Consider the following 24205-nt stretch of genomic DNA (forward strand, 5'->3'; position numbering starts at 1 on the left):
ATCTGAGAGAAATGACCTTCAAAACCTTATGGACATGATCTTAGCAGATACTGTTAAGTAGCACAGCAGGAAAATCTCAAAGGTTTGATCCTTGAATATATACTCGCCTCCCCCACCCTTGAAAAAAAAAAAAAAAGACATGCAACATTTTCCAATCATTGAAAATCTGTATACAGACCTCAAGATTAAGACTATTTGAAATTCTCTAAAAGTGCATAACCACCGGAAGAAAATAGTTTCTCTCAAAGACTTTTGGATTGAGTAGACATCTGCCTGCAGTCGGCAGACTCAACCCAAGAGACACAGAACAAGATTCAGAAAACTGGAGCCACAGATTCTCAAACTTTAATCTGAATGCTTTTATTATTTTATTTAGTCTTTACATACAGTAAGGTTCTGGGGATTATTAACTGACACTTTTTGTCCGTTAACTCTGGTGCCTATAAGATCCTTATCAGTAATACATAATTTTGCATCCTTAATCACTCTTTGGTATGAGTCAAATACAGAAATATAATTTATTAATGATGTAGCCAAAATATATAAGAAAATGAGCCATTTGGTTTATATTCACTTTTCTTTCTGTGCTACCATCTTCCTTTGGTAGCACTTTCTTTTAATAAGGCAGTCGGATCTCTTGGTAATTGGACTCAACGACTAAGTATTTTTAAGATTGCAAGCAACACAACAGGACAGCCAGACAGAAATCTAAAATCCTCTGTAATATTCTACATAAAAGGGGAATTTTCTGTCTCCCCAGAAACAGCATTCAAGCGCTTTTCATAGGAGTTGCCTTATATAATAGAACTTTTACAAAAAGAAAGTCAGTAAAAAAGCAGGAACAGTTGCTGTATATTCCGAAGCTATCTCACTTTTACAGACCTTATGAGAAAGCAGAGGTGCCCTCCTTAGGCTCAAACCTGTGCTTTTCTGCTTGAAATCTATTTTGCTTGATCTATATTCTAAAATGTCCACCACCTAGCTTAGAACCACACTTGATGAGTGGTTTCAAATTTTATCAAGCTCTGAGATGGTAGCCTATCCCCAGTTATGTTTTGGCTGGAATATATCATTAGATTGTCCCTAATGACTGGTTTGGGATTTGTAGCACAAAAATCTATTGGCTGTGACCCATAAATTGTATAGGACTCTGTTTTCTCTGTACACTGATTTATGTCTTCAGGATAGTCTTGACTCAAGAGGAGTTTATGAAAGTGCATGGGTAGTGGTTCAAAATAGAGCTGTTTAGATGTGACTGGCCTCTCAAGGTAGAACTTGTACTTACTGATGAAAAGAATATTTTGCTTACATACCTACAGATCTCTCTTGGATTTTTCTAAAAGATTTTTTATTTATTCCTTTGACAGGGCAAGAGAGAGACTGGGGGGTGGGGGATGAAGCAGAGAAGTACAATCACTCTCCATGCTGAGTGTAGTACCCAACCCAGGGCTCGATCCCAGGACTCTGAGATCATGGCCTGAGCCAAAACCAAGCGTTGGACACTTAACTGACTGAGCCACCTAGGTACCCTTCTCTTGGATTTTTTAATATGACCAAAAGTTCTGGAAAAGAAAAATAATCATAAAATGAACTAATTGAGGGAATATTCTCATGTAGCTCTTCAGACTAGGGATGAGATCTTCTTTTCGTTTAACTTGGTTATATGGTTTAATTTGGCTTTGATGTGGACTACACACTCTGACCACAGTCCTTCTCACAGTGTTTGCACTGCAGGGCTCAGGTGTGTGGTCTCCAGTTTTTAGGGCTGCTACACAGCTACTATCCAATCAAAGGATCCAATGAGCGATCTTCTAATGAAACGCACAAGCACCTTGGACATCTACAAAGGTTGGAATGCCTCCTATGAGATACTCTAGCTGTACCCATGACACAGGAAACAGTGGTACAGACCAGGATTGATCGTGTCCCCAGAAGACTGTGGTTTATCCTCCAGCTAGGCTTAAAAACTATCAAATGGGGAAGAGAAATAACTGAAACCAACATACTTTATTGCTGTGCCAGACAATTCTGAGAATAAACATGTTTTACTCTTTCTGGGCTAAACATTTGGAAGAAACATACTTTCTCATTCCTGCTGAACAATATGTTAGCATCAAGCGAAAATCTATCAGACGTTTGCTCCGAGGAATCACTGCTCCAGGAACACAGCTCTGCAAACCAACCATAAAAACTTAACTTCTCAGGACTTACAGTTTGCCCATTAACACTCTCTTCGAGACCTTCGGCTCTCTGTGCCCACCAGTCTGAAGTTATTATGATATAAACTTGCCCCATTACCAGTCAGTACCCTGTAGGGTGGGCTGTCTTAGCTAGGGTTCTCCAGGGAAACAGACCCAGAGGAAGTGACGAAGAGATGGCGACAGCAGACAGATAAACAGATGGACAGACAGAGAAGATATTTATTATGAGGAACTGGCTCACATGATTATGCAGGCTGAGAAGTCCCCTGTCTGCTGTCTATGCCCTGGAGACTCAGGAGAGCTGGTGGTATAGTTTAGCCCCAATCCAAAGACCAAAGTATCAGCGGCGCTCATGGTATAAATTTCAGTCCAAGGGCTGGAAAAGAGGAGGGAAGGTGCCCCAGCTCAATCTACGAGGCCAGTAAAAAAGGGACGAATTCCTCCTTCCCCTACCTCTTTTTATATCCAGGCCCTCAGTGAAACAGATGGACGAGGGGGCAATCTACTTCACTGAGTTCACTATTTCAAATGTTCACCTCAGGCTGCCTGGGTGGCTCAGTCGGTTGGACGGTTACATGAGCAACTCTTGATTTCCGTTCAGGTCATGAGCTCAGGGTCCTGAGCTTGGGGTCGTGAGACTGAGCCCCCGCCTGGAGCCCGGCATCTGCACTGCGCTCCGTGCTCAGTGGGGACTCTGAGATTCTCCCTTCCTCTCCCTCTGCCCCCCCCCATGTTAATCTCTCCTGGAAACACTCTCACAGACACACATAGCAACAGTGTTTAATTTGGATCCCCCCTGGCCAGTTGAGTTCACACACAAAATTAACCATCACACAGGCCCACTTTAAAGTCGGCCAGCCTGGGTACTCAAATCCTATGAAAATCCTCCCTCGACGATGTCCTTCTGAGACCATACGAGACTGTCAAGATGAAGCTCTGAGTGCAGGAAATTTAATAAGCTTCACTCTTCTGGTTCAACACATTTTACTGAGAGCGTTTTGAGGCGTTGACAGCTGACAGCTCGTGCCTCCCTCCAACACATGGGAATCTGCATCCACACCCAGCACAGATCCTCATTCTAAAACCATCCCTTGCTGTATGAATTCTCTCTAAAGAAAATTCAGAGGTTTCACCTATAATCTATAAGGCCCACCTATAATCTATTCTTTTTCACTGGAAATTCAATGGGAATTTGGATTGCTTCCAGTTTTTTCGTATTAAGAATAGTGCCGCTGTAAATATTTTCTCCAGGCACACATGTCAAAGCATTTTTCTTGAGTATAGATCTAAGAAGAGAATCACTTCTGATCAATCACAGGATATGTAGATATTCAAATTACAAAAAAACATGAATGTTGTTAAACTAAAGCAATCGTGTCAGATAATGTTCCACCAGCAGTTGAGTCAGACAAGTTCTTGGCTCACATCCTTCCTGCCATGTCATATGATCAGGTTCCTGAATTTTGCCAGTCTGATCAATAACGTAATGGACTAGGTCTGCACATGTTTATTGGCCACTTCTTTTTCCCTTTACTGTAAATTGTCCCCATCTTTTGCCCATTTTTCTACTTTATCTTTTTATTGTCCTGCAGAAATTTTAAATATATTTTGATATTAATACTTGAATCATTATGTGTGTCCTAAATATCTTCTCTCAGTTTGCGATTTTTAAAGATACTTACACTGTCTTTTGATGGGTAGAAATTCTTAACTTTTAGGGCACCTGGGGGGCTCAGTCAGTGAAGCTTCCAGATCCTGGTGTCGACCCAGGTCATGATCTTACGGTCATGGGTTCAAGCCCTCCATCAGGCTCAGCTCTCAGTGGGGAGCCTGCTTGAGTCTCTCTCTCCTCCCTCTTCCTCTCCCCCCACATGCCCACACGTGCACCCTCATGTACACACTCTCCCTCAAATAAATCTTTTAAAAATTATTAACTCTAAAACAATTAGGTGTATCATTCTTTTATGTTGATCATTTCTGGTTTTTGTTTAAAAAACCTTTTCCCCGGACGCCTGGGTAGCTCAGTCAGTTACGCATCTGCCTTCGGCTCAGGTCCTGGGATCAAGGTCCTGGGATCAAGACCCACATCAGGCTCCCTGCTCAGCAGGGAGTCTGCTTCTCCCTCTGCCTGTCACTCCCCCTGCTTGAGCTCTCACTCTCTCTCTCTCTCTGACAAATAAATAAAATAAAATCTTTAAAAAAATAAAAATAAGTAAAAAGCCTTTTTCCTAATCAAAATAAAAAAGATACTATATATTTTCATTTCAAAAACGTTAAACAGTGCCATACTTACGTTTTGTGGATGGTGACAATGAACCAGAAAGAAATCCTGGGCTCCGCTGCCCACCTGGACCCCACAGGAGAGCCTCAATGATGCCTCTCGCAGAGGTGGAGCGTGAGTAGGACTTGTCTCAAGCCACAGACTGAAGTGGGGGTCCCTGACCAGAGCCCAGTGTCTGCCTGACCCTCCGAGGTTAGAGGAGCTCCGCGATGGCCCGATACAGCACAATCTGCAGTCACCCCAAGTCTCCCCTCTTTGGAACTTGAAGCTTTATGTATGGGTGACCGGATCAAAGCAGAGAGATTAAAGCTGTGTGTGCTTCTGCCACCTGGTGGCCACATCATGCACCAGATCAGCCCCAAAGTCCCTCAAACCCCCCGCAGATGGCAAAGGATGGGAAGCCATGGGAAGCGATGTTACTTGGCAAAGATGGCCGTACGGTGGGCCGCACGTGGCTTACTGAAAAGTCTACCAGCAACTAAACTCAAAATTTTACATTTCCAGCTGTTTTAAACATAAACCAAATAAGCATATTTTCAGCCACAGAGAGCCTGTCTGCATTGTACACCCCACAGCACTGCGCCCAGAGTCTGCTAGCCACAGACGAGACAAACCCCAGGCCAATCAAGACCCCAAGCAGCTGCTGCTCTTTGGAGGCACAGACCCGGAGACTCCCCACTAAGCTGCCGAGCCACACCCCTGAACATGGGACCCCCTCCCCCTAGCCTCCCCCCAGCTTCCGGCTGGTGGCCCCAATGTAGCTTGGGAAGGTCTCACGCCCTAAGGGACTTCCCCACACACAAACCTCCCAAAGCATCGCCCACAGAAAGGCGTGTGTGACCCTGCCACCTCGTGGTCACCTCTTGCTCCAGGATCAGAGGCGGCAAGAACGGGAAGGGTGTCAGGTGAGATGTTACTTCCCTGGGCATTGTCTCCTGAGCCCTGAAGTGACCCGAGATGTCATGCTTCTGGGACAGGCCGTGCGGGGGTCGCACTCCTCAGGGCAGGAGGGGAAGGAGAACAAATCTAACCTGTCCCGACGTCTTCTGTTTCCAACTGGTCAAAAGCCACCTGGAGAGGAGTTAACACCTGTGCAGCCGCTCAAGACACCGGCAGTGACGTGAGGAGCCAGAAACTCGGGGCATGCAGTTAGCCGGGGCGGCAGAACCGTGCGAGGCCAACAGAACGTGCAGGCCGCTGAACGGGGGCGAGCAGTGCGGACCCAGAAAGCAGACAACGGAACCTGAGAAAAAGTTAAATACACCAGATACATTTATTTGGGACATAGTGTTGAGAGGAAAAGGGGAAACAAATTGAAAAAAAAAATTATAAAACGACCATCTCCATGTTGGTATGTGTCCTTTCCGTGCTTTTTCTAAGCACAGGAAACCTGTTTCCAGTGATTAGCCTGAAAATGGGGGATTTTACACGGTTATTCTCTTCAATTTAAAAAGGGACGTGCCTTTACCCAATTTTTAAAAACTGAACGTGTGTAAAGTGACAGTAAAGACCGCAGTTCAGTTTGTAGGCACTGGACATTGAGTTCCATCAAACAGAGGGTATGCCTGGACTTTTTCAAAGGAAACAGTTAGAGGACCCCTGCCCGGGGCCTCCCGCATCAGTCAGTCTGCGGTGAGACATCGAACACTATGACGCTTGCTGCCCGTGGTTACACATGTCCCTTCGCTAACAGGCCTCCTGCTAGAGGTCAGTGGCTCCACGATGAACTCTATGGCACTTGCGACTGACCTCCGCAGGGTGAGCCAGGCCTGCACGGTGGGCAGAGAATTCTCTAAAATAAAGCATCAAGAAACAGCCAGTAATAACTTTCTGGAAAGTCTAAGGGACCAGGTACAGAGCTTTGTTTTCTCGGGAATATATTTGGAGAACTCTCCCTCAGTCACGAAGCAATCTCGGGAGGAAAGAATCCTGGAGGCAGAGAAGTTCAGGGTGGGCTCCCACAGGGGCAGGCTCTTGCCACCTGGGCCACAGAAGAGCACAGGAATCCAGACGCCCTGGTAATGGGTTTTAATGATGAACTTTGGCTGACGACACATGGACTCTGGGGGTAGGGCTGGGACAAGCCAAGGCTTCATTTAGACTCGGGTACCCAGTGCTCCCCTCCAACTGTGTGTCTCATGGACCAACCCCCACCCCCACCCCGGCAGCCCCTTAGCCTGGCTCCGTGGGGACCGCCCACAAACAAGGGCCCCTGGGTGCGCTCCTCCCACACAAAGAAACCAAGTTTCAAAAAGTAGACATTTCTCACCTGAGGTTACCCAACCACTAAGCGAGACCCTGGGGTTAAAACCCAACGCTTATTGCAGAAGTGCTACTAATGACTGTCACCAAATGTTCAGAGGGACGTGAGTGGGGTGAATGGCCAGAGCCTGGAGTGGGCGAGGGGTCACGGCCTCGCTATCAGTGTGTGAAGCGGGGTCAGGAGCCCGCACTTGGCCATGGCCATGCAGAGCAGGGGAGAGAGGAGAGAGGCTCTGCTGAGAGGTGCGGAGATATTCAGACGGAAGGTGTGGAGGTTTTGGAGACGGAGCCGTAGTACATTTTCAGACAGAGTTCTATTTTGATGTTTTCCAAGCCCTCCTTGAAGCTAGTCAAGACATACAGCTCTCTGCATACTGAATGTAAAACAGCAATGTGCTCTCACGCTCGGTGAATACGCAATCCCTGGATAGTGACCTCCACTCCCTCCGCGGTTGTCCCAAAGTGTGCAAGTGGGCTCTCCCCGTGGGGAGGTCACGGCACGCACACGCTCGGAGAGAGGAGGCACGTGGGGTCTTGGAGGCACAAGGGTAATGAACAATTAGTCACAGGAAGGACCAAGCCCCTGGCCTCTGGGACAGCACCTAGTTTCTATCTACTATAAACTCAGGGCTATGTGTCCTCCAGTGGTCTGGAAAAGAGACACAGAAGACACTCTGCCAGAAATCAGGAATGGCCCAGAGACAGAAGAAGAGTGAAAGGTCACGGTCAGACCAGGAACAGAAGACGGGCAGAGTTGGCTCGGCTCAGCACTCTGGCTTGAGGTATCTGAGCCCACAGTGGTTTCCATTCTCTATTAGAGAGGGTGAGCAAATAATTTATTGGGGACATTTCTGAGAACAAAAGAAGAAGCTATAATAATTACCCAGAACAAATCTGTCCAGGGCAAATCTGGACACAAGTCACCCTCCTATCAGATCCTGTCCAGTCTCTCCTTCCCAGTGAGCAGAGCCAGCACCCCCCACCCACCCCTGATCCTGCTGCACACTCCCTGGCCTCAGGCTGGCTGTCTACGATACCAACGACTCTCCAGAGCTGGCTCCCCTGTCCTGCCAACACTGCACACGTGTGTGTCTGCACAGACACACGCACACACTCACACACATGTGCGCTGGACACATCCTTCTGATCCCAGGTTCTCTGACACTTTCTGGAGGTCTGTGTTCTCCGTCGGAGCCAGCCCGACTCCCCCACGTCGTTCACAGTGGACCAAGTCTGTCCCACTGTGCTTCTCTCTGCTCTCCAGCGGAGCTCTGGGAGGAGCTGTCCTCCGGGCCCCAGCTTCCAAACCCACAGGGCGGGAGGAAGAAGAGCCGGAGGAGGTGGTAACAGATGCCCTCCTCCCCGACAGGATGTCAAAATCATTTGCATTTTGTCCAGTCTCTCCTGGAGAGAACTCTTTCTTGGCCTGGGCTCCAACCCCTTCTCTGCTGTTGGCTTGGCTCTGGTTGCACCACCACCTACGCCCTCCCCGGATGGCAGGTCCCTGGTCCCGCACACAGCCTGGCCTGGAGCACCCTCTCCCGGTCCTGTCCACTCTTGCTGTTGTTGGCGGAGCTGGAAGCAGGAGCGTGTCCCAGGCCCCTGCTCCTGTCCGGCCCCAGAGACCCGGACCCGCTCTCTTCCTCTGTAAAACGGGTGTGACTGGCCCGGCAGACCTGCCTCTAAGGTGGTTGGGGGAACGAAGCAAGAATACAGGTGATGCACAGACAGCTCATCTGCAGCTCGGAAGCTTCTAGACTGAGAGGCTGATCGCCCGCCCACTCCAGCCTCTGCCCCATCCTGTCCGTTCCCTTTCTGGCCTCTGCCAGACACCCTCCGCAGCTGCAGCCCCCTAGCTGAGGTGGCTGGCTGTCCCGCAACCCCGCTCCTCCCAGTGGTAAAGTGACCAGCCCGGCCACACCGACCCCTCCAGCCCCTCCTCTGCGAGCGGTGCCTTCGCTGCGTCTCCCCAGCTGAACCCTCCCCGCCCACAGCCCCCGCCCCGCCAGGAGCCCACTGAGGAAGGCACAAGTGTGCCGGCTCAGCTGGTGGTGATCAGCCTGAGGAACACCAGCTCAGTCAAGGCTCTCGGGAGGGAAGTGAGAGCAGTAGGGAACCGGGCTGGATTCGGGCCACCGTGGCTCCTGCTGGTTTCCCAAGGGCGCTCCCACTTTAGTCCTCTATCATCGATAGTCCCAGCAGAATCCTCCCTCTCAGTGGTGTCCCAGTGTGAACAGGAAAGTTCAAAGAGAAAAGCAGCCCCCAGGAGCCGGCTGATGCCCCGCGGTGTGGATGTGGTGTGGGCACCGGCATCACCACCACCGGGCAGGCCCTGTGCGAGCGGCCGGAGACGTGGAGACAGAACAGGGCACTCCGTTAGCCTGTCTGAAGCCAGACCAACGCCCCTGCAACACACCTGCTAGGACTTGCGGAGCTTCCCAGCCAGTGAAGACGGTCAGCCTGGGGCTAGTCTTCTCTCTCCCGAGTACGATCTCTTAGGCTTCCACTCACTCACTCCCGCTTCCTCCGACAACATCCCCAGCGAAGTGTCACTCCCGTAGCCTATCCCCAACACCAGCTGGCACGGGCCCACACCCTAGAAACCCTTCCTGACGTCCCCTTAGCCAGACGCCCCCAGTTCTGCAGCCAAACTGCGCTCTCAAGCCGGTTCCAGCTGATGCGGGAGCAGAAGGCACTCGGAGGACAAAGTCCGAGCTGCCCCCACAACCTGCCCTCCTCACGCCCAGGTGGGATGTGTGTGACTTTCCTCCAGGGAGCCCCCACCTGTCTGAATGTGAGTGCTCTCCGGGAGGGGAAACAGCCTCAGCTGGACAGGGTCCCAGAGTCTTCTTCAGCAGATGAAGGTCCTTTTGGACACGTGCCCAGGTCCCTACCTCCCCCAGACCCCACGTACTCAATCAATCACCCTCACACCCCCGGGGCAGCAGCTCTTTCTGCCCCCAGGTCCCGTTCCCATGCTTTCATAAAACCCCCCTTCTGCACAAAAGACATCTCAAGAACTAGCAGCAACGGCCACGGTCGCCAAACTGTGGAAAGAACCAAGATGCCCTTCAACAGATGAATGGATAAGGAAGATGTGGTCCATATACACTATGGAGTATGATGCCTCCATCAGAAAGGACGAATACCCAACTTTTGTAGCAACATGGACGGGACTGGAAGAGATTCTGCTGAGTGAAAAAAGTCAAGCAGAGAGAGTCAATTATCATATGGTTTCACTTATTTGTGGAGCATAACAAATAGCATGGAGGACATGGGGAGTTAGAGAGAAGGGAGTTGGGGGAAATTGGAAGGGGAGGTGAACCATGAGAGACTGTGGACTCTGAAAAACAATCTGAGGGTTTTGAAGGGGCGGGGGGTGGGAGGTCGGGGAACCAGGTGGTGGGTATTGGGGAGGGCACGGACTGCACGGAGCACTGGATCTGGTGCAAAAATAATGAATACTGTTATGCTGAAAATAAATAAATGAAAATGAAAAAAAAAAAAAGAACTCTTTCTTGGCCTGGGCTCCAGGCCTCACCAACCACACTCCTGTAAAAACTCCACTCAGGCCTCTCCTGGCGCCTCCGGCTGCAGGGCTGGGACAGTCTGCTCCCACTCGCTCCAACCATGCAGCCGGAGGACCGAGGCGGGGATTTCAGCCACCACAAACACTTGGCCTCAGAAACGGCAAAGCCAGTGCCAAGAACTCCAAAATCAGGCTTGCTTACGCGTGCCGCCGTCGGCCTCCAGGCTGTTTCCCTGTCCGGATCCTCTCCCCGAGAGTGGCCACACCTGAGCCTCCCGTTCCTGCACCTGCTGCAGCGCTGGAAGGAAAAGCCCCGAGCGGATCACCGAGCCCCACAAAACACCCACATGAGTGCGGCGGATTCCGCCCACGCGCGGCGTTGCGCACACGTGGTATGTGATGATAAGCGTTAATGATACTCTTCCCTCACAATCGCGTTCCAGCTGCAAATTAGATCTAGAAGACAAGCAAGATGCCAACGGCTTCTGAGGGATGCGGAGTCCCTGTAGTTGAATCATTACATTTTCCAAAATACTTAACATAATTCAGTTTTGTTCAGAGAGTAGCTCAGATATCCACTTGGGACCATTTATGACTCATTGTAAAGCTAGAAAGCTAAAGGTTGGTATTTTTGTTTTCTAAATCATCTTGTATCTATACCAGTAGGTCAACATGATTGAATTATCTGGCCTTCCTTTTTTCTTTTTTTCAGCCCTGGGCACTGAAGTTGCCCATCTCTGTGCATATTTAATGGTGGCCGGGACCCAACTGACAATGTCTGGCTAATCAGGGATGAGTGTCTCCTGCAGAGGACAGGGGACAGGAGACAGGAGAAGGCAAAGCTACCACCGTCCTGGCAGTGTTACTATTGCTGTGGGAGGGACCTGTCTGCACCTGGCCTCCCAGCACTCCCCTCCCACGGGCCTAGACTTCAGGCCCTTTGCTGCATAGAGAAGATACCCATCCCCACGGAGTCAGTCCGGTAGGGGAAACTGTGTGAGCTCTGAATCTGGCACATGCAAGTTGGATTCCTAAGACAAAGAGTCAGGCTCAGGAAGGTTAGCTATCTTGATATGATGGAGCAGTAACACCGACCTTGAAACACCGCTGTGATGATTAGGTTGGAGAAACAGCATTCAGTGACGGGCTGGTACACGCAGATGCTTGACAAATAGTAGTGTCCGCTCTACTGTTCTTTTCCTAAGACAATACAAACTCGAACCAGCACTGCTGGTTTACGTTTTCCTGCTTTATGATGAGCGTCTGCAGGGGGCAACACAATTTCCATAGCCTACTGGCTCGCTGGCTGCCCACAGAAAGTGAGAGGTTCTGCACAAGGCTAGGGGGACTGGGTCCTACTCCTGATTCTTTTGTCATTTCAGAATGGAGATCCTGAGCGAGTGGATTCACTTGCTAAAAGGACAAGTCAGAGTTTCCAAAGAGGGAATATCGGAGGTAAGTCATTTTTCCAGTGTACCCCAACTTCTCCCCGTGGAGCAGAGGTTCTCAGCAGGGTCCGGGGGACAGTGATTGTGACCCTTGGGGGATGTGTGGCAATGTCTGCAAACACTTTTGGTCGGCACACCTTGGGGAGAGAAGAGGGAGGTGCCGGCGTCTGATGAGTGGAGGCCAGGGAGCCTGCAGTGTAAGGAAAGCCCTACAACAAAGAATCACCCAGTCGACGAAGTCAGCAGTTCTCAGGTAAGTGACGTGTGATTAGAGGCGGTGAGAAGGATGTGAAGGCAAAGACTGGAGAGCTTAGCCAGAAGAGGAGGAGAGCATGCCCTCAGCAGAGCCAAGCCCCGGGGCGGCGGGGTGGTGAACAGAAGAACCTGGGAAATGTGGAAACAAGTTTGGAGTCATCCCTTCTCCACCTGCTACTCTTTCACCGTTTTCCTCAAAAGTTCCAGGAAACCCTCCACGGAGGGAGAGAAGTACAGGAGTGGGGAAGTTCACTTTCTACTTCCGCTCCTGAATACACTGCTTTCCCTACAGGGTGCAGGAATGTTGGACATCCTCCTTCCAAACGTCACGTGGATATGGGTATCATGAGGAAAAGAAACTGTTCAAATAGGGCTCCTTTCAAAGACATCTGGTCTTCGGGGAGGCGTAGAGCGTCACATGAAGAGGCGCGGCTGGGAGTCGCACAGATCTCCTGTATCCATTTGGTCACCATTCGGTGACTGTAACGAATGCACAGATCAAACTGGCTTGAAGCATACAGATCATTTTACCGGTTACTCAAACTGTGAAGTGCACACGCTTGCCTTGAGCCAGTGGTTCAATGGAGGCCTCAAACATCTCTCTACTCTGCCTTCATGGAATGCCAGCTCACCTCCTGGTCATGGGATGATGCCTAGTAGTTTCCAAGGGTAGGACATGCAAGTCACCCTAACTCACATTCTAGAGACGTCTACGAGGCTTACTCTGGTTGTTGCCTTTGGTCATCTGCCCCTCCTGAACCAATCGTTGTCGCCAGCAGAATGAGCTTAACTGACTGAGGAATGGTCAGTCCCACACCAAGCACATGGTGGGTAATGGTGGAACCATTTTGGGCATTATTCTGTATGATTAGTCCCAGGAAGGCCAGGAACAGATGCTGAGCAGCAAAAATCAGATGAACGCTCCACCTGCCAGGTTCAACCAATTAGCAGTTCTGTGGGCATCCCTGTAGTCTCCTCGGTGTGGCGCTCTGGGCAGGGAGTACAGCCTCATGTAAGACATGATCGACAGCCTCAAGAAGTGTAGCAGGAGAATTATACAAGAGCTCAGAAGTTAACTCAGTGCCAGACTGCATGGCACAGGCTGCAAACGGTAGAAGGTCAAAAAAGGAAGCTCTGGCTTCCAAGACAGGACATCAAAGTTGGCCTCAAAAGGTGATATTTGTATGGAAAGCATGAAAGATAAGAAGTGAATGGGACCAGAGACTTGCCCGCCTAGCGCAGAGAGAAATCTCCCCATCCCCCCAGATTGATTTCCTCTACTAAGCACCTGGCTTCCACCATCCACAGTGACCATGCCTTCTTATTTATTTTGACAAGCTCATTTAATTTGAGCAGAGAGAACATCTCATTGAAATGGAAAAGATTTGGGTAGTCAAACCCTTTATCAGTTTCTCCTTCCAGCAGAAGCATTCTACCTATCAGTTCCCTTCCTCAAAGCCATTAGTCAATCAGCAAGAAAGGGCACTAGCGGTTTTGCTGTGTGGGCTGGTGACAAATGAGAGCATTAATTTCCCTGAGCAGGCACTCTGGTTTGCCATTTGCCTAACCAGCGGCAGACAAACACTGTGTCATCGATGGTGTCTCTAAGATTACCGTGGCCTTTGATGAGAGAGAACGTAGAGAGATTGGAAATGTTAAGCCTGCGACTTAAAGAAATCAGCCATGCAGGACTGCTTGTCTATGAACCCACAGACTGACTGCAGGCATGGGACAACACACCTCCTCGTATTCTGCTTAGGATGAAGGACAACCACGATTATGTCTTCTACGGACCTCACAAACTTCCTTCCCCTACTCAAGGGCATGCGGTGACTCCCTGCCCTGCCGGAACGCAGGCAGAACATCTCAGCTGAGATTCACAGTCTCTGCAGGCGAATGTCAGCTGCGAACTTCAGATCCTCCACTTACCAACCCATGCTCCTCCGCTCCTTACTCGGGTCCAGCTGGTCCACTCTTGCCGCCCAGGAAGACCATCTGCAGATCCAAACAGTATAATGCGTAAAACACTGGCCCATGGAGGGTGAGAGCGGGCACGGCAGAGCAATGGTGGCGACAGCTGCAGCAATGTGGGTCATTTCTTTGGAATTCTCAGGTGAAAACGTAGCAGATAAGTATGGTTAGCTTCCTAAACCTAGAATTTCAACAGTTTATCACAATTTCACATGGAAGTGGTTGGTCGGCTTCACTTTATCTGTGGAAGAAAACTTCATAAAGCCTCCAGCTAAATTTCTTAAGACCTGGAAGCTCAGTCCGTTCCCCTCAGCTCTCCTGTAGGGCGGCGGCAGCTGCTCCGTGTCCTCAATTTTAATGAAGCTTTAACCACAGTTTACCGACCTCGGTAGACTTCCTAATCCTGGCCGATCTTGGTAACACTGCCGAAAGTCACAGGGCCTAGAGGAAATGCATCATGCCTCCCAGGGTGCTCGGGGAACTATTCCCAGACAAGGGAATTATTAATCCTTGTGTAGGCAAGACATCTTGGAAGTATAGAAAAATGCAAGGGAACACGTGAGAACTCCACCACCCAGCTGTTCCCCCACCCAGCCCTCAGGAAAGAATGTCCTTTCCCTGCCAGCCCCCCAAGATCAACAGGGTTCCACTCTGTTTTATTGAATTAAGTTCCTCCAAAAAAGATGTTTATGATGATTACGGTGGGCCAGACTTCTCCCCATGAGCACGGTGACATGGGGACACGGAAACACACATGCACACAGAGAGGCCATGGGAAGATGAAGGCAGATGTGGGGTGGAAACATCTACAAGCCAAGGAATGGCAAAGACTATCAACATCTTCCAAAGCTCTTGGAGGGGCGTGGATCAGATTCTCCCTCCTGGCTCTCAGAGGGAACCAATGGTGCTGACCCCTTGATCGCACACTTACAGACTCCGGAGCTGAGAGAAAATACATTTCCCTTGCTTTAACCACCTCGTTTGGGGTCCTTTGTCCTGGCAGCCCTAGAAACTCACACTCCTATCCTACCATGGTTCACAGGCTGCTCCAAGAGTCTCTCTCTTCCCCCTGGGATCACTCACTGTGGGAGAAGCCCTAGTAGGAGAGGGTCACACACCAAGGAAGCAAGTGCCCCTGCGCACAGCCACAGGAGTGAGCCTGGAAGCTGACCCTCCAGCCTCAGCTGGAATGACCACAGCCCTGGCAACAGCCTGACTACAACCTAGTAAGTGCCTGACCCAGAGCTGCCCAGCCAGGTCAAGCCTGTTCGTGGTTAAAGCTGCTAAGATTAAAGTAATTTAATTATTTTTAAGATTTATTAATTTATTTATTTGAGAGAGAGACAGAGTATGAGCAGGAGGGAGAGAAGAAGAGAGACTCTCAAGCCGACTCCACGCTGAGCATAGAGCCCCACCAGGGGCTCGATCTCACAACCCTGAGGTCACCACCTGAGCCAAAACCAAGAGTCGGATGCTTGACTGACTGCACCACCCAGGAGCCCCAGACTGGAGTAATTTCTTCTGCACCGACAATTAACATACATGGCTTTTAGGATTTCAGACCCTGGGATGTTTTCACACATATTCCTCATCAATAAGCTCCTTTGGAAGGCAGCACAGGATTGAGTCATTTTATCAGGAACGGAGCTATGTCAAAAATCAATGTGCTTGAGCACTGGAGAGTGAAGACCAAACACAAAGATGATCACACAGGGCGTGCTGGTCCACCACGATGCCCTTTGCAGGACCACTGCGTTTGGACTCAGCCGCTGGTGATCTGGGCTGAGGACTGGAATCATCCTCAGTCGCATGGAACCGCTGTGCCTACAGTCATGACCGGTCCGTGACTTGCTAGTGCAGGGATCCAAAAGATGAGCCCCTTTGCCGCACACTGGGGTGATCTGTAGACACAGCCCAGCTCCACCAGAACTGCGCGGGATCAGCTACAACTGCATGGCAGCCACCTTTCCCTCGGCCCAACCCATGGGGCCTCATGCCCCTCATGTTACAACTGTTAGCTCCCTTTGTCATTTGTTTTGTGCTTCTCTGCTTTCTTTTTTCCAGCCAAGTGAGGGAGTGCTTTGTGTATTTATTAGCTTTGCAAAGCCAAGAGGGTTTCAACTGGATACAGAGTGTTCTACATTAGTCTCTGCTTTTAACTTAACCACTCCCCTCCTCAGGCTCATTTTTGGTTTACTTTGCTGCTTATTTCCCTGGTTTTTTAAACTGATACTTCATTTACATTCACTCATTTTTTTTTATTTTATTATGTTATGTTAGTCATCATACCATTAGTTTTTGATGTCGTGTTCCATGATTCATAGTTTGCGTGTAACACCCAGTGCTCCATGCAATCCGTGCCCCCCCCCAATACTACTACCAGGCTCACCTTACCCCCCATGCCCCTCCCCTCTGAAGCCCTCAGTTTGTTTCCCAGAGTCTATAGTCTTCCATGGTTCATCTTCCCCTGTGATTTTCCCTTCTTCATTTTTCCATTCCTTCTCCTAATGTCCTTCATTCTATCCTTATGCTCCACATATAAGTGAACCCATATGGTAATTTCGTTTTTATTGATAAGACCTACTACTGTGAATTTCCTTCTGATTACTGCTTTAAATATGTCATGCAGATTCTGGTATGTAGTTTCTATCATCAGGGTTTGCAAATTCTGCAACGGTAATCTGCATTTCCCCCTCCATCCAAGAGTCGTTTAATAACATGGTTCTGGGAGGAAGTGCCTTTTTCCTTTTGGATTTTGTTGATAATCTTGAGTTTTATTATAAGGTAATCACAGAAATGTGTCACATGTCCCTTCTGGGGACTCACAGGTGTTTGTTAACGTTTACTAATATATAGTTAAGTGGGCGAATGGGCCACACCCACTTGAGAAGAAGGTGCTTTCTCTACTACCAGGACATCTCATTCAATACGAACCCTAAGATTTCCCTTGTCCTTGCGCGTGGGTTGTATAAACTTACTGATCTGTCCTGCATGGAGAGGGGGTGTTGCTGGGCTTCTGTCCAGGTCTTCCGTGCCCCAGAATTCAGTTGCACGACCGCAGTTGCTAGTTGGGCTCATTGTTGCATACATACTCAATTTTGTTACATCTCCATCACATACTGTGCTTTCACACCTGAAAATGTCCTTGCCTGTCACATTTAATGCTTCTAGAGAATCAGATCTTTAGCCACTATTATTCTCAGTACCGTGATAGCAGGACTGCAACCTCGTCTTTCTGACTGCTCCCACCAGCCTTGTCTGCCTCCACAGGTCTCCATTTTCATCCTGCTGAATCACTTAGTTGTAGGTGGTCTCTTGTTAGGTAATTGTTATGTTCCACACAAGGGAACAACCTAGGAATCCTCATCTTTTCAGTTAGGTTCAATGCTAATTATTGATACAACAAATATTAACTTGGTCATAATGTTTTATGAGTCTTACGTTATTTTGCCGTATTCCTTTCTCAGTATGACATGTATGCATTGCTCTTTATTTTTAAAACCTTCATTCTTTTGTATTTAGGGGTATTTGTATTTTTGTTACAGTGCCTACCTTTGTTCCTGTGTTCTTTCTGGTGCCCTTAGTTTGCTCTCTTTATTTAATTTCTTACTATCTGATCTATCAGCACTTACTGGCATCCTTCCTCTCCCGTCTATGTCCCAAGAGACAATACATTTACTTACTTTTCTTTCCTTTTTCCTTCTACCTTTTCCTCTTGGGTTCCAGTCCCATTATTTCTGTCCCTCATAAAGCGCAACAATTGAGTACCAGTCTTTCTGCTTTGTCTCCACCCTTGTCCTAGCCTTCTCTACACTCAGACAGACCACCGCACACATCACTGTCCTCTCCCTGGAGTTTTCCTAGTGTTCTTCTGTTCAGATGAAGGTCGCCCTCTCTGATTCCTCTAGAAGGGGACACGGGCACCCAACTCCCCAGCTCATTGGTGGTCTATAGTCCTGAGGCTTCACAGCTGGACTGAAAACAAATGTTGTTTCCACTTTTTCACTGGGTTTTTTGAAATTGTCCCATTGTTGCTTTGCTTTTTGTGTTGTTTCTGAGAATTCTAATTACAGATTCTTTGGCTCTAAATCATTTAATCTTTTTAAATCTGAAAATTTCAGAATATTTCTCTTTCAAGCCTAATACTTACTGGGGTACATCATGAAGTTACAGTGCCTCTTACTTTCCCAGCTACTCAGTGGCCCCTCATGACATGAATTCAGGTCTTTTAGGTTCATGAAGTTTTCCTGGGTTACAATTTACATAGGAGTTCTGTTCGACTGTTTGATTTTCTACATCAGCAGCTTCAATTATATGTACATTGTTTCTTCTTTGTTCATCTCCCCATTCGACCTCGTACTCTTTGATACTTTTTACTTTTTCCTTTATCTTATCTTCGTGTGTTGGTTCCCTTCTTGCCTTTCTTCAGTTGCCCTTACTGCATTTCACTGTAGTCATCCTCACTTCTGAGATGGTCTTATCTCTTTCCTTCATTCTTTACCAAGTTCAATTCTCTCTCTTTTTTTGTTTTTGTTTTTGTTTGTTTGGGGTTTTTTGTTTTGTTTTGTTTTTCCCTCTACTTTTGTTTCCAATTTTTAATTTCTGATTCAAGGTGGTTCTTCATATTATAAATGTCTGTTTAGGAATATACTTAATTCACTTGGACCACAACTTACAGTTTCCTTTTGCATCATGATTATCTTTAGAAATTTCAACAGCTGACATATTGATTCTTATTTTTCACATCATTCTGGGAACTTCCTATAGAAACGTTCAGTTTCACAATATTTAATCTGCATGTGTGATGCTCTAGAATATTTCTACTCTAGGAGCTGGTGTCCTCTTTGTCTAAAGTGTTGTCCAGTTTCTTTGGTGGGTGAGTTCTTGTTGATGCAGAGTGCTGTGGAACCTCTGATTTTTATAGAAATTTCATCTTTGAAGACCTTAATTTTTCTTTTTTCTTCCTTTTAAAATTACCTGTCCCTTATTTTTTGTCTTTTTCTCCCCAGAAGCTATCCTTTTTGAAGTCTCCACCTGCAATCATATTTTTAAGTTGCTTTCCTCTAATTAGTGCTGTAGTCTACTAACACAATTCCTCTAGTATTTTCACAAGCAGGAGAACTCTATCCTTCCAGTGGTGATTTTAGAATAAGTTTGTATCTACACTTGCTGCTCACTCCCCTCTTCTTTATTCTTTGCAGCATTTTTGGTTTTTAAATCAGACTGCCTTTGCCTGTAACAAATCTTTGCAAAAAAAAAAAAAGTCTTAGAGATGGTTTAATGAGATTTCTTTATCTTTTTAAACTTAAAAGCAACCTGAAGTTTGTGCATTAATTGTCTTCTCATTATGCCAGTGTCTGGGTTTGTGTAGTTTTGTGGGTTCTTGTTTTGTATTGTGGTGAGACGGGGATTTAGACAGCTGCCACTCTCCCCAGATACCTGGAAGAAAACAAGTATTTTCTGAGAGATATTGATCATCTTGACTTAAGCTCTGAATTTGCCACTTAACTGAAGATAAGACATTTAGTGTAAAGCAGTGAATTTAAAGAGACAATAAGGAAACAAAACTAGCCTGATCAAACCTTTATAGGGACTTGATAAGATAAGGATTTTCTGTGAGACAAGAGACAACCTATTGGTTGAGAGGGAAGGCTCTGAACTCAGATGGAAGCCGGCTTGAGTTAAATGCCTGCTACATACCAGGTGAGCAGTCCCGGGTGAGAATCTGGAGCTCATCTTGCAGAAGAGGAAGCTGAGGTCTAATAAAACTAGTCAGATACCCGCCCTCAGAGGATGCTAACAGCTAAGTGAAATAATGCACAAGGGCTTTAGCCAGAGCAAATGTATGAAGTGTTAGCCCTTGTTATTAATAAAATAATAGAAGAAATGTGGAAAGATTCCTTGGATGAAATGTGCTTAATTTGTACACTAAAATTGAAGCAACAATGGTGGAGGGTTTCTTGGGAGAATGATAACATGAGCAAAGATGTAGGAACGGTCCCCCGGCTGATATATTAGCGAGAGGTGGTGGCAGATGGAGATTCAGAACAATGAGACCCCCTCGTCCCTCCTGAAGATGTAGAAACGCAGTGGTTGGGAAGGTTAGATGGATTCATGGACCTGGTCACGGTCCTTAATGAGTCTGAGGACTAATCCACAGTTTCTGGAGAAACAGGCCCAGATAGTATCAATAACATACCCTGATTAAAAACATGTTCTGTGTCTGTGTACACTTGGAAATAGTAGGTTGACTAAAGCTAAACTCATTTCTTTATGTCAGAAACACGCTCTGAGCTTCAACATACTGGTCTGCATTATGAATCTTCAAAATGGGGATACCGTATTCAACCATCTCTCAAATTTGACAACTGTTTGTGACTCCCTAGTGCAAAAAATAAAACAAAATACTCAGAACCCAGTCTGAGGAGGGAAGACATAGAACTCAAGCCGGCCTGACATCAGGGCCTGCTCAAGGATGCTGCTGGGAAGTGGACCGTGGTGGCTTCACCCTGAAGAGAACGGAGATACTAAGAAGATATGAGACCTGGTTGCCAGGGCAGAGGCGTCTGACCTTCTAGAAGCCTCCTGCCACTGGAGGACCACTAGCTATTGCTCTGTTCCTGCACAGGGAGCTCGGGAGGAGCCAGCTGCTAAGTCATCTGTCTGTAACTCCCTGTGGTCACTGGTCCACGCAGGTGTGTATCAACTATGTGATTAAACAGGACAAGAGGGATTTTGAGAAGACAACCCATTTCTGTGCCTTGGTCACCTCCTGCAGTAGCTGTGACCCTCAATCCTGAGAGGCCAGTCATCAATCAGCAAACAACTCTCCGAGCAATGAGATTCATTACTTACCAAGGTCCCCAGACCACCAGAGCCTCATGCTTTTCAGGGTTATCCCTCCTCCCTGTGGCTCCCCCAGCTCACGGTACCCCAAAGTGCCCAGGCATCTGTGGAGGGAAGGAACCCATCCTCCGCCACCATCCACACAGATTGTTCCTGAGATGTCCCCCTGGGATGTCCCCCTGGCCCTGTCCCAATGGGATGGAGGTGTCCTGAGAGTCTCAGACCTCAGATCGTTCTAGATGGGCCATGCAGCCGATTCTCTCTGGGTCCTTGAAGTATCTCTAGCAGAGACTCTGAGAAACAAGAGTCCCAGCTCAGTTTGGGTCTCAGTCTTGGTCACTCCCTCCTCCCTTCTCCCCTGCTTCCCCTGCCTTCCCTTCACCCCTTCACCCCTTCTGGAAACCTCATTCGGGTTTCCTCAAGATTCTTGGAGTTCTCCCCAAATTCTCCTAATCTCTGGGCAGGATGATGGGAGTGGTACATGGGATTTCCCCTGGAAATCTCTCTCCCCAAACACACTTTCCTGGAGACCATGAAATGCTGACCCGCTCCCCGCTCCCCTGGGTGGACAGACAGAGAGGCTGACGTAGAGAGGAGTGAGGCAAACACTGACACTGCACAACAGTGCCCGCTGTGGGTAAACTACCCCAGTGAAAGAAAAGAGACACAGACCTATTCCCACACCGGGACAGCCACCGGTCACCAGGGCTGACGTCCTTCCATGAGTGAGGGGAGAGAAAATGACTGGTAACGCTCGCCGTCGAACCTACACAGAAGTGTTCTCTGCGGGCCCCCAGCACTCATCCGTGGTGAGGCATGAGGGCTGCCTGACCACAGCGGTGAGGAGAAATCAGGGGTCTGCCCTCCCCTGCTGGGAAAGAAGAAAGGGGTCCTATCGCAGAGGAGTCCTGGAACCCTACAGCTCAGCGCTTCCGACAACACTCAGGTCCTGCGGGGTGGCTGTGGCAGGACACTTGCTGAGCCGTGGTCACAGACACACAGAGCCTACTGGGGAGAGGAGGAGGGGGAGCAGCAAGAGAAGAAAGGCAGGAAAGCGGACACTCATGCCTGGACTGTAGCTGCAGAGCCTGGAGCACGACGCCCGCAGGACGGCCCTATAGAGAGGGGAGGTGGCGGAGTCCCACCCACATATGGGACGGGGCTGATCCCAGGGCATCAACTCTCCAGTGCCTCCAGCCTGCCCTGCTCACGTGCAGGGGGTGCAGGGGCCCAGGCTCCCTCCCCAGGCCTCTGGGATAGGGCTGTCACCACCAGGTCACTGGCAACCAGGGCAGAGCCACACGGTGAGAGCTGGGGAGAAGACAGGCACCCAAAGAAGGGAAGAGTCACAGGGGAGGGTGCCTCTGTCCCACGTAACGGGGACAAGGTCAAGGACCCCCGGGTATGCATTCCTTCCACACGCTCTGGCACTCCACACACGCAATCAGTGTGTGGTCAAACACACCTTCCACACAAAACAACAAACAAGGTGTATCTTTAGTTGTGCCTGCTACTGCCGAAGTCGTAACAAATGTGTGTGTCACTCCTCGGGTAAGAGCGCGGAGTCTGGGCCCCACTGGCCCCCGGAGCCGGCTCTGGCCCTCCTGCTCTGTCCGTGGATGAGGCTCGGGACCTCTCAGTGCTTCAAGTTCTTCATCTTTGGACCGGGGAGGGGAGAACCTACATCCTTAATCCCACATACACGGTTCTGAAGCCCAAGACCTCTGAGAAGTTGCTTTGGGGTTGTTTTTCATAACTTTTTGGCAGCACTCCTAACCTACACTAAAATGAAGCAATTCAGAGTCTCGATTTTCCCATTTATTATAAAGATTCATATATTGCTGGAGAGAAATAACAACACGTTTCCTTACAGGGTGCACCGAGGATATAACATCACATGCGATACAGGCACTGTAAACCGCTAATTGGGCAAAAGAGACTGTACTCCAAACCACATCCGGGCTGAGGCTTTGGATGGAGGAGTGCGCAGCACCTACCACGGGCCGGGCGCTCTCCCAAGCCACTCATACATACTTGGTTATTTATGTGTTGCTTGACTCTGCTGACATTTGCAACTGAAATCATCACCAACACAGACTTTCCAACCACACCACAAGTGGCTTCCAACAATGTGGGCAGGAAAAAGCTCATGAATTAGAAGCTTTGTGTGTGTCTTATTAGGTTAAAAAACACATAACAGTGAAATGTGTAAATCTGGTGATTCACAGACCTGTACCCCTGGGGCTACTACTACATTATATGCTAATTAAAAATTTTAAAAAAAACACATAACATTAAATTTACCATAATAATCATTAGGTGTGGGGCGCCCGGGTGGCTGAGTCATTAAGCATCTGCCTTTGGCTCAGGTCATGGTCCCAGGGTTCTGGGATTGAGCCCCGCATCGGGCTCCCTGCTCAGGCCTCTTCCGCTCCCCCTGCTGTGTTCCCTCTCTCACTGTGTCTCTCTCTGACAAATAAAATCTTTGAAAAAATAAATAATCATGAAATCCCAATAGTTCATTTTTGCCCTTGCTTCCCTTGCCTTTGGCGTTGTTCCTAGGAAGATGTTGCTGCGGCTGAGGTCGAAGAGGTTGCTGCCTGTGTTCTCCTCAAGGATTTTGATGGATTCCTTTCGCACATTGAGGTCCTTCATCCATTTTGAGTCTATTTTTGTGTGTGGTGTAAGGAAATGGTCCAATTTCATTTTTCTGCATGTGGCTGTCCAATTTTCCCAGCACCGTTTATTGAAGAGGCTGTCTTTTTTCCATTGGACATTCTTTCCTGCTTTGTCGAAGATTAGTTGACCATAGAGTTGAGGGTCTATTTCTGGGCTCTCTATTCTGTTCCATTGATCTATGTGTCTGTTTTTGTGCCAGTACCATGCTGTCTTGATGATGACAGCTTTGTAATAGAGCTTGAAGTCCAGAATTGTGATGCCACCAACGTTGACTAAAGCTTTTGCACAGCAAAGGAAACAGTTAACAAAATCAAAAGACAACTGACAGAATGGGAGAAGATATTTGCAAACGACATATCAGATAAAGGACTAGTGTCCAGAATCTATAAAGAACTTAGCAAACTCAACACCCAAAGAACAAATAATCCAATCAAGAAATGGGCAGAGGACATGAACAGACATTTCTGCAAAGAAGACATCCAGATGGCCAACAGACACATGAAAAAGTGCTCCATATCACTCGGCATCAGGGAAATACAAATCAAAACCACAATGAGATATCACCTCACACCAGTCAGAATGGCTAAAATAAACAAGTCAGGAAATGACAGATGCTGGCAAGGATGCGGAGAAAGGGGAACCCTCCTACACTGTTGGTGGGAATGCAAGCTGGTGCAGCCACTCTGGAAAACAGCATGGAGGTTCCTCAAATTGTTGAAAATAGAACTGCCCT

The 24205-nt window shown here is 48.2% G+C and overlaps 1 protein-coding gene across 6 annotated transcripts in view; it reads right to left on the reverse strand.

Annotated features, from left to right (window-relative positions):
* The window catches only part of LOC309845441 (uncharacterized protein), a 304001-nt gene that overhangs the window by 139896 nt on the left and 139900 nt on the right, over positions 1-24205 (reverse strand). For all 6 annotated transcript variants that reach the window (XR_014301294.1, XR_014301295.1, XR_014301296.1 and 3 more), the window contains one exon: positions 5514-5725. The gene's annotated coding sequence lies outside the window, so the exon portion shown is untranslated. The remainder of the gene's footprint in view (positions 1-5513; positions 5726-24205) is intronic.

The sequence above is a fragment of the Mustela nivalis genome (genome assembly GCF_964662115.1).
Source record: "Mustela nivalis genome assembly, chromosome: 12".
Classification (NCBI taxonomy): Eukaryota; Metazoa; Chordata; class Mammalia; order Carnivora; family Mustelidae; genus Mustela; species Mustela nivalis.